Source organism: Coregonus clupeaformis, chromosome 14 (assembly GCF_020615455.1).
Source record: "Coregonus clupeaformis isolate EN_2021a chromosome 14, ASM2061545v1, whole genome shotgun sequence".
NCBI lineage: Eukaryota > Metazoa > Chordata > Actinopteri > Salmoniformes > Salmonidae > Coregonus > Coregonus clupeaformis.
In genome coordinates, this window is record NC_059205.1 from 23,360,492 (window position 1) to 23,372,152 (window position 11,661).

Consider the following 11,661-nt stretch of genomic DNA (forward strand, 5'->3'; position numbering starts at 1 on the left):
AAGTAAGTCCTTTAAGGGAAACTATGAAATCAAGCATGAACATGGTGCCTTAACTTATCGCAGGTCAGGTGGGACATTATGGTGGTTATTTTTGTTGCCACATTATAATGTCTTCATTGTGAAATAGTGGCACCATGATCCACCACAATAAAATAATCTGGTGATGGGACAGCAGTGGCGGTCGGTGCCGTTTAAGATGAGAGGGACGATTTTTATTACAGCATATTGGATGACTGTCGTTCATATTCCATTCACCCAGCTCAATGTAACATCGATAGGTTTAGGCTACTACGTGATAATAAAATGTTCCCTATACCAATCATGAGGTTGCTACAACAGATTGAGGGAAAATTTGAGTAATCCAGACAGTGACACATTCAGTACCGACTTGGACACTCTTGCATGCATCTAGCTGATCTAGGGTGTAATCATTAGTCCAACAGTTGCAAAGGAGAGTTTCTATTGTTCAAATTCAGGTAAGTTTATGCCCGTTTTATTCCATTTGCTTCCGTTTAAGAAATGTTTTTCCACAAAATCGCCAGAATGAATACACCCCTGATCACCGCAAACAGTTCACTTTCATAGCAGCCACATACAAACAGCATGATTATTTGCTTGTTGTATAATTCCTTCTTGCATCTACACGCTCTCCTCTCACCTTTTCCCTTCGCTTGTGGACTTCAATGCACAATACAACAGCTGTCTGTGACCAGGCAAAAAACCTTTCGAACCAAAAACTTCATACCATAACAGCTAACCACTACACACAGTCTACATCGTTGTCACCTAACATCATAGTCAACATAGCTAGCTACTGGAACTAACATATTAATAAACATGCTGGAATCATGCAGTACAGTGCATAGCAAGCAGTTTAGCAGTTACACTGGTGGGCCACGGTAGCAATAAATTAATCAAACCAAAAGCTTACCCTGACTTGGAAGAGTTCCAGTGTTGGATAGCCATAGCCATAGCCAGCTAGCTAACATAGCATCCCTCTCTGTTTGAGCCGGGTGTTTGAGAAGGCTAAACTAGCTAGCTCCGTTCACTAGCTGAGTAAGTGAAAGTAAAAACAACTCTCTCTCTCTCGCTCTCTCTTGCTTGAATTAGTTCAAAACTATTGTATTTCTCTCTCTTTGAGTCAACTACTCACCACATTTTATGCACTGCAGTGCTAGCTGTAGCTTATGCTTTCAGTAATAGATTAATTCTCTGATCCTTTGATTGGGTTGACAACATGTCAGTTCATGCTGCAAGAGCTCTGATAGGTTTGGAGGACGTCCTCTGGAAGTTGTCATAATTCCTGTGTAAGTCTATGGAAGGGAGTGAGAACCATGAGCCTCTTAGGTTTTGTATTGAAGTCGATGTTTGCCGACGACACAACAGTGGTAGGCCTGATCACCGACAACGATGAGACAGCCTATAGGGAGGAGGTCAGAGATCTGGCCGTGTGGTGCCAGGACAACAACCTCTCCCTCAACGTGACCAAGACAAAGGAGATGATTGTGGACTACAGGAAAAAAAAGAGGACTGAGCACGCCCCCATTCTCATCGACGGGGCTGTAGTGGAACAGGTTGAGAGCTTCAAGTTCCTTGGTGTCCACATCACCAACGAACTATCATGGTCCAAACACACCAAGACAGTCGTGAAGAGGGCACGACAAAGCCTATTCCCCATCAGGAGACTGAAAAGATTTGGCACGGGTCCTCAGATCCTAAAAAAATTCTACAGCTGCACCATCGAGAGCATCCTGACTGGTTGCATCACCGCCTGGTATGGCAACTGCTTGGCCTCCGACCGCAAGGCACTACAGAGGGTAGTGCGTACGGCCCAGTACATCACTGGGGCAAAGCTTCCTGCCATCCAGGACCTCTATACCAGGCGGTGTCAGAGGAAGGCCCTCAAAATTGTCAAAGACTCCAGCCACCCTAGTCATAGACTGTTCTCTCTGCTACCGCACGGCAAGCGGTACCGGAGTGCCAAGTCTAGGTCCAAAAGACTTCTCAACAGCTTCTACCCCCAAGCCATAAGACTCCTGAACAGCTAATCATGGCTACCCGGACTATTTGCACTGCCCCCCCACCCCATCCTTTTTACGCTGCTGCTACTCTGTTAAGTATTTATGCATAGTCACTTTAACTCTACCCGCATGTACATATTACCTCAACTACCTCAACTAGCCGGTGCCCCCGCACATTGACTCTGCAACGGTACCCCCCTGTATATATAGCCTCCCTACTGTCACTTTATTTTACTTCTGCTCTTTTTTTCTCAACACTTTTTTTTGTTGTTGTTTTATTTTTAAAAATAAATGCACTGTTGGTTAAGGGCTGTAAGTAAGCATTTCACTGTAATGTCTGCACCTGTTGTATTCGGCGCATGTGACCAATAAAATTTTATTTTATTTTATTTGATGTACAGAGGAGGACGGAAACTAGCTGTCCTCCGGCTAGACCATGGTGCTACCCCAGAGAGGGCTGTTGAGGCTACGGTAGACCTTCATTGCAAAACAGTGTACTTTAATCAATTATTTGGTGACGTGAATATATTTAGTATAGTTTTATCTAAAAAGGATAACTTTTTTATTGTTTCACTATTTTGATTAAATTCACTGAGGAGGATTGTCCTCCCCTTCCTCCTCTGAGGAGCCTCCACTGTTGGACAGATGGACTAAAAAAGCATCTTGGAGGTCATTGGTCAGAGACTCTGATCTAAGATCAGTTGTTGAATTTTTGCATTAATTGGTTGTTGTTAGGAATGTGGGAGAGTAATCTGATCTTGGATCTGTTTAGATGGGACACTTCTACCCATACGTGGGTAAAGGTATGGTGTGCCAAATGCCCAAGTTTAAACCTCTCCTATTTCTGAGAACAGTCACATGGCAACTTGTAAACTCAATCACACAATTTCTCTGTCTCACACACACGCACATGCACACTCGCACACGCCTCATAAAAGCCCATTCTATAAAGACCGTTATGAGAGCAGAGGAAATGCTGAGTCACAGGTAGGACATGTGACCTTTGTGTTGCGATCACATGCTGCTGGAGTTGGCAGCAATCCAATGTACACACACATGCACACGCAGAAATGCACACACACACCGTGAGCCACTTTTCCTCCTATGTCTGTACTCTATAACCTACTCTGTTCAGTCACAGCCAGTCCAGATGATCCCCGTCACTAGTGTGATCCACTGAAGGAACAGCTTGTACTACTACTGCTCCTACTATACTGTACTGACAAAACACACACGTAAGCTCTGCTTAGCGAATCAGACACCTTTTATCTATCAAAAATCGGATATACGGAAGTCGCTTCCTTTCATTCAGACTTATCCCGTCCCAATGTCACACACACGCACGCACACAACACACACACACACACACACACACACACACACACACACACACACTGATCTCCCCCCAAACACTGCCAAGGGAGATACCTTACAAAACATTGTGGTGCACTGAGACAAACGTCACACAAATAGCGTTAATATTTCCATGTTAAGGTGCAGGGCGGTTCCGGTCAACAATGGATAATCTACAGTTGAAGTCGGAATTTTACATACACTTAGGTTGGAGTCATTAAAACTCGTTTTTCAACCTCTCCACAAATTTCTTGTTAACAAACTATAGTTCTGGCAAGTCGGTTAGGACATCTACTTTGTGCATGATAAAAGTAATTTTTCCAACAATTGTTTATAGACAGATTATTTCACTTATAATTCACCATATCACAATTTACATACACTAAGTTGACTGTGCCTTTAAACAGATTGGAAAATTCCAGAAAATGATGTCATGGCTTTAGAAGCTTCTGATAGGCTAATTGATATCATTTGAGTCAATTGGAGGTGTACCTGTGGATGTATTTCAAGGCCTACCTTCAAACTCAGTGCCTCTTTGCTTGACATCATGGGAAAATCAAAAGAAATCAGCCAAGGCCTCAGAAAAAAAATTGTAGACCTCCACAAGTCTGGTTCATCCTTGGGAGCAATTTCCAAATGCCTGAAGGTACCACGTTCATCTGTAAAAACAACAGTACGCAAGTATAAACACCATGGGACCATGTAGCCGTCATACCGCTCAGGAAGGAGACAAGTTCTGTCTCCTAGTTATGAACGTACTTTGGTGCGAAAAGTGCAAATCAATCCCAGAACAACAGCAAAGGACCTTGTGAAGATGTTGGAGGAAACAGCTACAAAAGTATCTATATCCACAGTAAAACAAGTCCTATATCATCATATCCTGAAAGGCCGCTCAGCAAGGAAGAAGCCACTTATCCAAAACCGCCATAAAAAAGCCAGACTACGGTTTGCAACTGAAAATGGGGACAAAGATTGTACTTTTTGGAGAAATGTCCTCTGGTCTGATGAAACAAAAATATAACTGTTTGGCCATAATGACCATCGTTATGTTTGGAGGAAAAAAGGGGTAACTTGCAAGCCGAAGAACACCATCCCAACCGTGAAGCACGGGGGTGGCAGCATCATGCTGTGGGGGTGCATTGCTGCAGGAGGGACTGGTGCGCTTCACAAAATAGATGGCATCATGAGGAAGGAAAATTATGTGAATATATTGAAGCAACATCTCAAGACATCAGTCAGGAAGTTAAAGCTTGGTCGCAAATGGGTCTTCCAAATAGACAATGACCCCAAGAATACTTCCAAAGTTGTGGCAAAATGGCTTAAGGACAACAAAGTCAAGGTATTGGAGTGGCCATCACAAAGCCCTGACCTCAATCCTATAGAACATTTGTGGGCAGAACTCAAAAAGCATGCGCGAACAAGGACCCCTACAAACCTGACTCAGTTACACCAGCTCTGTCAGGAGGAATGGGCCAAAATTCACCCAACTTATTGTGGGAAGCTTGTGGAAGGCTACCCGAAACATTTGACCCAAGTTAAACAATTTAAAGGCAATGCTACCAAATACAAATGGAGTGTATGTAAACTTCTGACCCACTGGGAATGTGATGAAATAAATAAAAGCTGAAATAAATCATTCTCTAGTATTATTGTGACATTTCACATTCTTAAAATAAAGTGGTGATACTAACTGACCTAAGACAGGGAATTTTTACTAGGATTAAATGTCAGGAATTGTGAAAAACTGAGTTTAAATGTATTTGGCTAAGGTGTATGTAAACTTCCAACTTCAACTGTATGTGAAATGACAATATTTTGCAATATTGACAAAAAAAAATATTCATGATTTATGCATTGACAGTTTGGAGTGGATCACAGACCAACACTACCACCAAGTTGGGTCTGGACTGCGAGGGACCGACGCCACTGACGACCCAATCTGCACCCATCTCATCCATCGTCCATAACAAACAGAGCTGGCAGGGGTATTGAGGGGTATTGAGGTTACATTTTGAGCAAAGATTGGCCTATGTAGAAAACAGGTGGTGTGATTGGAGCTCTGGATTTGCTATGCTGTATTTGGATTAAATATGACAATGTTTGCTTTTCCGTGCCTTGTAGCCTAAGTATAAAGGCTTAGATATGTCAGCATGTGACACATACCCTCTCCAGAGTTAAAATATTATACAAATATGTAAGCGGGTGCATGTGCATCAGGGGCATGTCTTGACGGGATCTCACTCCAGATGTCTCCATTTATTAAATTAAGGACATGCGTATCTGGAGCACATCTACTCCTTATATCTAATAAAATGTCAGATATCCGGATATATATAGATAAAGACATCCCTTGATATTGACCCTTTTTGCCCATTGTCACCCTAACTCTCATTTTAATACACCAATTGTAACATGATATTCTCTTACCTAATTTAAATAAGTACCGCCTTGTAAACAACATCGGTGAAGGTGTGTTTGCATAGGGAGGTGGTTTATATACAGTAGCTACTCTACTGTTGCCAACATTTGGCTGTAGGGTGTCAGCAAATGTAATTTTAAGTTTACACTATTTATCTATGGCATCTATGGCAAAGATACTTTCCCCTTTCATATGTGTCTGGTGTTAGCTAGTTACTGGCTAGCTAGGTCTTCAGCCAGCATGGAACAATAATAATAATAATAATAATATGCCATTTAGCAGACGCTTTTATCCAAAGCGACTTACAGTCATGCGTGCATACATTTTTTTTTGTGTATGGGTGGTCCCGGGGATCGAACCCACTACCTTGGCATAACAAGCGCTGTGCTCTACCAGCTGAGCTACAGAGGATGACAAAAGTGGGGGAAGGGTCGATCAAAACTCTGATGCAGTTGTCATGTCAACACATCTGTCAGTGCTGCTGTGAACAACATCAGACAATTTTTATTTTATTTTTTATTTTATAATTTTTTATTTTTACATAATTGATGTGTTGTGTATCACCTAATTTGTTTGAGATGGTTTTACTGCAGCACCGCTCACTGCATCCAGGTTTCTTGACATAGGTGATTCAAAGAGCTGTCAGTCAAGGCAAGCTCATTAATATAAGCTCCCCGCTACTCAGCCTGTCTTTTCTATCTTTCTGGTAATTAGCCTTGAGAGAAAAAGTACTTGTTCAACATTTTGTAGCATTTCTATCCCTAAAAAATATTATTGGTGATATTTTAGTCACTCAAAAGGCTAAGTTACATGGGAATCAGAATGACTGTTTGGGACCTTTTACAAATGTTAAGGTTGAACACTGACAGTTGTGTAGATTTAATGGCGTTTACAAATATGTAAGAATTCCTTAACCCCCTAGACTCGATTGATGCACCGGTGAGACAATCCAAATAACATAATAAAAAAAATCATCATAAAAATCTGTCAATTTAAACTATTGTCTAATCCACCGCATCCGCCTATGTCGCACTTCCGCATCTGCGGTGAAAGATGGCAGAGCCAGAGCGATGGTTGTCAGACCATGAGGCATCCTGAAAATCGGTCTTCTCACAAAAAGTTCTGTAGCTACTGAAGTGTTACTGTTGAAATAGATTGGATCTTTATTAATCCATTATACAGAGATAGCAACAGAAAGTCTTCATTTTTTTGCTGACTCACTACCCAAATAAATAAAGTGACTATATCAATATCTAGGATTTCAGTCATAAGGGCTGTTGGAATATGAATGTATAGGGAGTGTAAGGGAGGGGATAGAGGAAGAGGAGAGAGGAAGAGGAAGGACAGATAAAGGAAATGGATCTATACTTGGTTGACAACTGTAGCATTGTAGCTAAGCCTAACCCTAACCCTTTTTCTAACCTTAACCTCAATCGCCATGCTAATTCACCTAACCTGCCACGCTAGATCACCTAACATGCCAGGTTAGGATAATTAATAGGTAATGTTTTGATATATTGTGATTGTTTTTTCTACCTTTTGATATATTGTTGCTGTTTGTTGTTTTTTGTGCACATTGAGTGCCGGAAATGCACTGTACAAATTAATTATTATTATTATTATTATTATTATTACAATTATTATTATTTATCTTATTTTCACTAAGGCCAAGAACAGATAAACCTGCAAACAGGTGGTAGAGGAGAGAGGAGGAGAAGAGAGAGAGAAGAGGAAGAAGAGGATGGAGAATCAGGAGAGAAGAAGAGGAGGAAGAGGAGGAATATGAGGAGAACAGATAACTGATTGTTCTGGGTTGGAGGGTACATAGGGGAGAGGATACACTAAGAGGGAGAAGAGGGAGAGAAGGAAGAGGAGGATGAAGAGGAGGAAGAAGAGGAGGAAGAAAAGGGAGAACGATAGGAGAGAACTGATTGCTCTGGTTGGGAGGGTAGAGGGTGTAGAGGATGGAAAGTAGGGAGAAGATGGAGAGGGGAAGGAGAGAAAGAACACAGCGGGGAGGAGGAGAGGAAGGGGAGAGAGGAGAGCTGTCAGGGACAGAGTGTTCCAGTAGAAATCACAGAACAGAGGAAGGAGGCGAGGGGCTGGGGAGAACGCTGTGGCAGGCAGGCTCATCACACTAAGAGAGAGCACAACACAGAACACACACAGGCTTATACAAACACAGACACACACACACATGCACAAGGCAAGCACACACGCACACACTCATGCACACACATATTTTCTTAACTCTATTTATTGAACTGCATTGTTGGTTAAGGGCTTGTAAGTAAGCATTTCATGGGAAGTTCTACACCTGTTGTATTCATGTGACAAATAAAATTTGATTCGATTTGACACACATGAATGTACACAATTCACATATGCACACAAGTGTTCAAATGAGCACACACCGCTTCAAAGGAGGAGAATGGTACAAAAGGTTCTCTGCGATTTCCCTCTGATGTGATAGATCCTACTAAGACTTTACAGACCAAACCACTGCAGGTGAGATAGAGAGAGGAGGTCAGGGTGACACCTTATCATTGACAGCAGTACTTGGACATCTAAACCAGTGTTTCCCAACTCCAGTCCTCGAGTACCCCAACAGTAAAACATTTTGGTTATAGCCCCGGACAAGCACACCTGATTCAACTTGTCAACTAATCATCAACACCTCAATGAGTTGAAGCTGGTGAGTTTATCCGGGTCTACAACAAAAATGTGTGTTGTTGGGAGTACTCGAAGAGTTGGGAAACACTGATCTAAACCATCATATGGGTCAGACTAACAAATTAAGGGTGTGTCTGAAATGGCAACCATTTCCTATATAGTGTACTACTTTTGACTGGGCCCATAGAGCTCTGGTCAAATGGGCTCTGTTCAAAAGTAGTGCACCATATAGGTAATAGTGTGCCATTTGAGACTTAACCTCACAGACTAACAGACTTAACATCAAATCATTTACCTCTGTTCTGTCTGCTTATATCGCTGTAGCCAAATCTCCTATTTCATTTACTAAAGCCCTGACTAACTGAAAGCTCAGCTCATCATTGGATTGGAGCGGCACACTGACAAGTGTTATTCGATTTCCAACTGGTTTACAAACCTTTTTTCTGGCTCCCTCTCTCCCTCACTCCCTCCCTTCCTCACACTACCCTGCTACATTTCCTTCCCTCCTTCTCCTCTGTCTCTGCTGGAATGCTATCTATTGCAGTGTAATGCTAACCCCTTTACATAACCAACATGACCTAATAACATCTCCGCTGTAAAACTGTCCACCTCAGGACTCTGCATGGCAATTCTCTGACCACTGTGTATTGGAATAGAAGAGAGAGACTGAGAGCATTTCCCAAATGGCAGTCCTATGGGTCATTGTCAAAAGTAGTGTACTACATAGGGAATAGCCTGCCATTTGGGAATCAATCTGAGACTTTGTGCAGGCCTGATATAAACCGAGCATGGGGGTGTGAAATGGGGGAGACGGAAAGAGTAAATTGTCTCCTCTGATGCAGGCGTATATTTAGCGGTGACCAACAGTTATTTGGCAACTACCTGGCACTCACTTGGTGAAGGCAACAGGACAGAATGCCATTGAATGCACCAATGTCTCTGTCACTAGCAAACACAGTCATGGGTGGTACTGATAACAAAAAAATAACTTGAAAAGCACCCTGGGAAATATGCAAATATGTCTTTACACCCTACAGTGTTAAAACAACACCCAAAAACCTTTTTAGAGGTACATTTCTGCAACTTAAAGAGAACAGGACTTTGTGGTGGCAACCTAATTAGGCAAATTTGTACCTTTTCCAAAGGTGCACTTTTGTACCTTGTAAGAAAGGTACTATCTTGACCCCTAAGGTACATTATTGGCTCTTTTAAGGTAATAACTGCACGAGTACAATTATGTACCTATAACTAAAGATAAAAGGGCATACGTTACAGGGCACTATTACAGTGAAAAGTGTTTATACCCCTTTAAGAACAAATAAAAACCTTTTTTTCTGAGAGGGTAGTTGGGGAGTAGGGATAGTGTGTGCATGTGCATTAGCGTGTGTGTACCTGTGCGTGTGTGTACAGTGCCTTGCAAAAGTATTAAACCCCCTTGGTGTTTTTCCTATTTTGTTGCATTACAACCTGTAATTTAAATGTATTTTTATTTGGATTTCATGTAATGGACATACAGAAAATAGTCCAAATTGGTGAAGTGAAATGAAAAAAATTACTTGTTTCAAAAAATTCAAAAAAATAAATAACGGAAAAGTGGTGCGCGCATATGTATTCACCCCCTTTGCTAGGAAGCCCCTAAATAAGATCTGGTGCAACCAAATACCTTCAGAAGTCACATAATTAGTTAAATAAAGTCCACCTGTATGCAATCTAAGTGTCAAATGATCTGTCACATGTCACATGATCTGTCTCAGTATACAGTGGGGAAAAAAAGTATTTAGTCAGCCACCAATTGTGCAAGTTCTCAAACTTAAAAAGATGAGAGAGGCCTGTAATTTTCATCATAGGTACACGTCAACTATGACAGACAAATTGAGAATTTTTTTTCCAGAAAATCACATTGTAGGATTTGTAATGAATTTATTTGCAAATTATGGTGGAAAATAAGTATTTGGTCACCTACAAACAAGCAAGATTTCTGGCTCTCACAGACCTGTAACTTCTTCTTTAAGAGGCTCCTCTGTCCTCCACTCGTTACCTGTATTAATGGCACCTGTTTGAACATGTTATCAGTATAAAAGACACCTGTCCACAACCTCAAACAGTCACACTCCAAACTCCACTATGGCCAAGACCAAAGAGCTGTCAAAGGACACCAGAAACAAAATTGTAGACCTGCACCAGGCTGGGAAGAATGAATCTGCAATAAGTAAGCAGCTTGGTTTGAAGAAATCAACTGTGAGAGCAATTATTAGGAAATGGAAGACATACAAGACCACTGATAATCTCCCTCGATCTGGGGCTCCACGCAGATCTCACCCCGCGGGGTCAAAATGATCACAAGAACGGTGAGCAAAAATCCCAGAACCACACGGGGGGACCTAGTGAATGACCTGCAGAGAGCTGGGACCAAAGTAACAAAGCCTATCATCAGTATTTTTTTTTATTTTTTTATTTTTTTTTATTTCACCTTTATTTAACCAGGTAAGCCAGTTGAGAACAGGTTCTCATTTACAACTGCGACCTGGCCAAGATAAAGCATAGTAGTGCAATAAAACAACAACACAGAGTTACATATGGGGTAAAAAACATAAAGTCAGAAATACAACAGAAAATATATATACAGTGTGTGCAAATGTAGCAAGTTATGGAGGTAAGGCAATAAATAGGCTATAGTGCAGAATAATTACAATAGTATTAACACTGGAATGCTAGATGTGCAAGAGATTATGTGCAAATAGAGATACTGGGGTGCAAATGAGCAAAATAAATAACAATATAGGGATGAGGTAGTTGGGTGGGCTAATTTCAGATGAGCTGTGTACAGGTGCAGTGATCGGTAAGGTGCTCTGACAACTGATGCTTAAAGTTATTGAGGGAGATAAGAGTCTCCAGCTTCAGAGATTTTTGCAATTCGTTCCAGTCATTGGCAGCAGAGAACTGGAAGGAATGGCGGCCAAAGGAGGTGTTGGCTTTGGGAATGACCAGTGAGATATACCTGCTGGAGCGCAGACTATGGGTGGGTGCTGCTATGGTGACCAATGAGCTAAGATAAGGCGGGGATTTGCCTAGCAGTGATTTATAGATGGCCTGGAGCCAGTGGGTTTGACTGACGAACATGTAGTGAGGACCAGCCAACAAGAGCGTACAGGTCACAGTGGTGGGTAGTGTATGGGGCTTTGGAGACAAAACGGA